We start from the raw sequence: 6,000 nt of genomic DNA, 5'->3' as shown, positions 1-6,000 counted from the left end.
CTAGGGTCCTGGTGGGATTGTACCGTGTACTCCCGCAGCTCCTCCTACCGCCAAGGCCTTGCTATGGGTGCTGCAGTCGCACTTCCTTATTACTAGGTAGCCTTTGTATCTAGCCCAGGAACTTCCCCATGGGCTGAAAATCACGATCTGCATCCTGACACAACAATAAATATCAAAATGCAGCTCCCCTCAAGCCAGTAGCGGAAGGTGCTACTCCCCCCTCTCTGTGCCTTTTGTAATCTCGCAAAGTGGGGTGGGGAGGGAAATTCTCCCCCTTGGCTTCCCAGAGCTCTGCCCCAAGCTGCTGCTTGGGCTGGATACTGCGTATGGATGGACTAGGGCACCAATGTTGGTATGTGCCAGTGCTGGGCCCAGTGACTGCTTGCAAGCACTTCCTGCCTCCTGCAGGAGCACTAAGGAAGTAGCAGGGGTAGTTCAGGGTGGTCCCTCTGGAGGAGGCAGAGGTTTGTATTGCTTCTCTCTACAGCTTGGGGGAGCAGGATGAGCCCCTTAGGGCACGAGTGGGGGGGGGGGGGGTGACGGACTGCCTTCCTTATCACAGAAAAGACTGAGCTGTCTGAACGACCCAGGCTCCGTGGGATGCTCCCTCTGTATCTTCCCCTGGCTCTCCTGTCCCCCCAGGCTGACCAATCAGGTAGGAATTGGGTCCTGGGATTGACAAAGCGTCAATTGATTCCCCCCCCCCCCCCCAGGTTACCAAGGCTCGCTGGGACCCGAAGGCTGAAGTACACTGTCTTGTTATAAATGAGCCATGCGTGCTATGTGGTAGTGCCCTGTGGGGTTCTGGCAGTGCCAGAGATCTCCTGCCCAGCCCCTGGCCTGCTCTTGAGCGCTAGTTGCTTCCTTTGGAAAGGAGGGGGTGACACGATCACCCTCCAGAGTGAAATAACCTCAGCCCCATAGCAAATGCCCTGGAAGCCTGTGACTGGTTTTGGAGGAACATGAATATGGTGGATGGACTGTGTGATGGAACACAGATGACCAGACCCTTGCTGGCTAAGGATTAGTTTCCCTGACCAGGAGGGGAGTTGGGTTTTGGCCTGGAGCTTGGGAGTCTCGTCCTGTCTCTCCAGGGCTGTGTGAGACTGAGCCAGTGATTGAGGCGCTGCAGTGAGCTGGCATCTGGCCCTCTAGGATACGGCAGAGATATGGAGTGGTAGCCAAGGGGGCGCAGTACAAGCTTTCTGGAATGAAGGCATTGAAAGGCCCTGTAAGTGTCCTTGCCGTAGTGCCTTGTTAATCCTAGGTTGGAGCCTGCTTGGATGAGTTTCTGCTCAGCAGTGCCATTAAACTTGTGTCCTCTGGAGCTCAGATTAAGTTCCCTCACCACTGTACTGCCCTGTGCCTGCCAGATACTCCATGAGTGGAAAGTGGGTTAAACTGAAGTGGTCATGTTTGTTCCTCTGCTACCCCCTTCCCATGACCAAGTAAACCTAAAACCCTTTTAGTATCTTGCAGTCTGAGCCCGGGGTGTGCTCAGGCCTAGTGCACTGTTGTACAATGCGCTGTAATGTGCTCACCCATGGAAAATCCAGCTCTGTGCCCCTTGTATGTCCTGGGAACCAAGGAGGCTGGCTGGGTGTGAAGCAGAGGACACAGAGGGAAGATCAGGTGTCTCCTGCCTGCTGGCTGGGGGATTGGCGGCACTGCTGCCAATTAAACAGCACTGGAGAAAGCTGGGTTCAGCAGGCTGGTGCAGCGAGGGGATGGCCCATGATCCTCTCCCAGCACAGTGAGCACAGCACAGAGCTGACAGGCACTGAAGCTTCTGGACCCAGCCAGGACATTTGCTCTGGGTTGCACAGCAGCAAAACAAACCCTTAGGATTTTGTTACCCCTTTGGGGTGGGGAGTGCAGGGGGAACATGGGGCTGGGATTGTGGGGTTTGATGTGGATGTCCCTGCCGGACCAATTCGAGGGATGTCTGGCAGCCAGAGCGATATGACTCTGTGTGAAGCATACCGGGAAGGCCGTGCCTGTTTTGGGGAAGAGGCAGCATCTGATGGTGTTCAGCTGTCCTCTTCCATCTGGGTAAGGAATCCTTCTCTTTCCCCACAGCGTCTGCTCTCAAGGTCTCTGCTGGGATTCCCACAGTCCACTGAGGCTGTGTTGCATTGGCTGGCTTGCTGGGCAAATGGGAGGTGGCTTTAAATCCCTCATCTGCAGGATTTGTGAGCTATCTCCTAGCTCTGCCTCCTGTCATGCAAATGCCCAAAGTTGGGGAGGAGGGGCCCTGGGATGAGGGTGACATGCAGAGATGGGATCCAGGGCCTGTATGGCAGCAGGAGGAAACCAGCTGAAATCTTGACCTCTCCTCTGGAGTCTGGTTTCATGCTGCTTTGGGCTGATACAGAGTAACCTGAAGTCTGTTCTCTCTTGGAGCTAATCAGGCTGTGAGTACTGTGGCCTTGGCACACTGGCCCTCCTTCCTAGCTAGGAGGGTAAGTGGGATTTGAACCTGGGGGGGCTTGTGTAGCGCAGGAGCACTTGCCACTAAGCTACCAAACTGGCTTTCTGGCTCATGTCCAGAACAACCGTTTGACCATCCTGCCCGGGCCAGCAGACCTAAGATTGTATGCCTGTGTTTTCAAGAGGTAGGGTGGCCTAGTAGCTAGAGCAGAGGGCTAGCAGCCAGGGCTCCTGGGTTCCATTCTGGGGCCTGCCACTCACTCAGTTTTAACAAAACGCAATGCTTAATCTCTTCCCTGCCTCAGTGCTTGTTTTCACCCAGCATTGCCAGCTGGGCTCTGCCATCTTATACCAACTGCTTTCCTCTAACTATTACAGGGGCTTGGTGAGTAAGCCTGGAAACAGTCTCCCACCTACCTCTGTCTCAACCTGTTAGTTTCCCAACAGCTGAGGAGTTGTGGGGAGGGAGGGGGGCTGTGAAAGCTCGAGGGGGCAGGGGAGACACACTACAATGTCTTAGTTCTAGGAACTGTATCTGTCAGGAGAGATTCCTGTCCCCAACTTATTATTACCAGAAGAGGTTAATAGAGATGTTGTGGCCTCCACTGCTAGCCCTCTTAACACAGTCCATGAACAGTGGCCATAGTCTTGGTCTCTGGTCCATGGCTGCATCTACACAGAGAACTGAGCTGGTGAGACAACATGGGTGCTAGTATCAGCCCTGCAGTGTGTCCCCATTAGTCAGGCAGCTTTGCTTGCACTTTTACCCTGTGTCTACTTGGGGGCTGTCCTATGCCTATTCAGTCTCATTGCCCCAGGGTACCTATCCCATAGGCCCTGGCGCAGCTTCCTGAAGTGGTGGCTCCTGGGAGACTTTGTAAGGCCTTCTGGGAGCCCAGGGAAGTTATGGAAGAAATCAAACTCCTGTAACTCCCTGGGTACTGACTGTCCCCCACTACTACTACTCAAAATGGAGGCCAGGCTGAATGGCCAGCTCTCGTGCCTTGCTCAGCAAGAGGTTTCTGCTGGGATTCCATGTGCTGGCCAGGAGGAAATTAGCTGCCGGTTACACATGTTGTTACTACTTCCTGCGAACTGCTCTGTGTGGGCTGCGTACTGTATGCCACGGAATCTCAGCATACCAGTGCGTCACACTTGTATCATCACGAAGTCCCAGCGCTTGACACAAAACCACAGCGCGTACCATGCAAATTGCAAGGCTCTGTGACATCCTCAGTGTCTTGGCATCCTGCTGTGCGTGGCCAAGGGAGGATTAACCTTCCTTTTGGGACCGATCAGCTGGAGCATGTGAACTAGAGACATGAAGATTATGGGCCATGCAGGGTTTCCTTCCAAATGTCCTTGCTAATGAAAACCAAAAGCTGCGTGATTGGGGTGCATTAGTGCCTAATGAAAGTGGCCTTCCAAAACTGTCTGAGTCCTCTGCCAACCTGCAACTAAATAGCCCTTAACTGCTCATTACTTACAGCACAGTCTATTCCACTTAATCGGAATGACTGCTTCTCTGGGATATACCCCCGGGAGCCAAATGATGGTGAACGGCAACGGCTGTTGCTTAATTGGGAAAGTATTAACAATTTCTGCTCTACTGGAGATTCATCTACACCTGTACCTAGTGGCTGTGAAATGGTTCCAAATCAGAGTGGTTGGGATTGGCCTTTAATGAGTGTAAAGTGCAAAGACTTCTGTTGTTCAGTATAGTGTTACTCTCGATGTCTTCTGCCTCTCTTCCATGGCCTCTTCTCCCAATTTGGACAGTTACGTGCATGGTGCAGAAGGCCATCTGCCAGGGTGTCCCAATAAGAAGATCACGCAGTACAAAGTGACTGTTGATGACTTCATTATGGGATTAAAGTCCTCTGGGATGGCAAATGCTAATCCATGTAAAAGTGAAATGGCTCATACCGATTAACATTCAAAACATACAAAATAACACCTGACATCTGCTTTTGAAACAAGAGTGCAGCGATAGAGTGATAACTGTAACCCATTAATGATAACGACCAAGAATTCTGCAGGGAAATGTGCTGACACAGGTTTGCATGGTGGCAGACCCTCCCGGAGTAGAGAGAATGCATGCGAGCTCAGAGTTGACCATTCTCACTATTTTATTCCCACTCTTGATATCTGTTGCCTTCTTTAAAGCCCTGGCTCCTGGAGATGTGCGAGAATCTCAGATTTTTATTTTATTTATTTATTTTAAATCAAGTGTTCAGCCCTCACAGTTGCAGGGAAAGCTTGAAAATGTAATTAAAGGCTCAAACCAGAAGGTAAACAAGAACCCTTTTAAATTCATGATCTTGGGGTGTTGCTCATGAGTTTTGAATGTTTTGTGACTGGCAGTATGTTGCTTTTCCCATGCCGAGGTTCCTCCATCTTCCCAAAGAGACATGCCCCACATACTGTGTTCATAAGGGGTATGGTTCACCTTTCACTGAAGTTAACTGGAGTCTTTCCATTGACTTCAAAGGCAATCCAATGAAGCCTGAATGCAGCATGTGCAGATAGGAGTGGGAAGCCAGGTTACAAAACAACAGCCACGTAGTCGTCAACCCAGGAATGTCACTTCCCAACAAGCTAAAGGCCACACTCATGCAGTGTGCTCTCTATCCACCTAGGTGATAATGTTTTAGCCCCTCAGCTCAGAGAGAGCCGATATTACATAGCTAAAAAGAGAGGGCAAAAATCTCTCCTCAGATCTGCACAGTGGTTCTCTCTTCTGCTCTCATTACAGGCCTGGGTCTCCCAAAAGAAAAGCATAGGATCAGAGCTGAGATCTGCCATGCAGAAGTGAGAGGAGAATTCTGACCCAAGTAAAGAATTCTTGCAGAATAGCTGCCCTGTAAGTTAAGCAGTGGCAGCAAACTGTCAATGCTGAGTGGCAGTTCCTTGAATTATTAGGATGTCTCCTGAGAAGCTTTAACTCTAGTTGGCCTAGTTCTTTTGTGCTGATCACACTAGTGCAAAGGAGCCATGGCTTGGTTTCTGCTAGATCGTATCTCTGTGTTTATCACAGGGGAGCACTTCCTTCGCCTTGGGCGTTCATCTGTACATCCTGTTCCCCTCCACAGGGTGTGCGCATGCCACTGGCAAGGACTCTGGCCTACAAGGAGAGCCCCTGCAGCAGGGAATGATCTGAAGACCTAGGTGGCAGGGAGGGGACTAGCTTATTCTCTGATGTTAAAGGGTGTGTGGACAGGGGCTTCTTTTTGACTGATCACAAAGTAGAAGGTACTCCACACACCCCACCCCCTTTGGAAACACCTCTCTGGTCTGTAAGCAGTATGGGTCAGTACGGAAGCATGTTGAACACAGGACTGGGAAGCCAGAGGTCTGGACTCTGATTCTCGCTTTGTCATGGACTCACTGTGTGGCCTTGACCAAGCCCCCTTAACCTCTCTGCCTCCACTTTCCCATTAATACAATGGGAATAATATTTACTTACCCCAGGAGGGGAGGGAAGGCTGCACAAATGGCTGTAAAGTGAAAGATTTCCCTACAGTAGGCACTTGTATGTGCCCTGGGTGTATGAATGGCTGGTTCATTTTG

This window comes from Emys orbicularis, chromosome 12 (assembly GCF_028017835.1).
Source record: "Emys orbicularis isolate rEmyOrb1 chromosome 12, rEmyOrb1.hap1, whole genome shotgun sequence".
Lineage (NCBI taxonomy): Eukaryota > Metazoa > Chordata > Testudines > Emydidae > Emys > Emys orbicularis.
Note: the sequence above shows the minus strand (reverse complement) of the source record.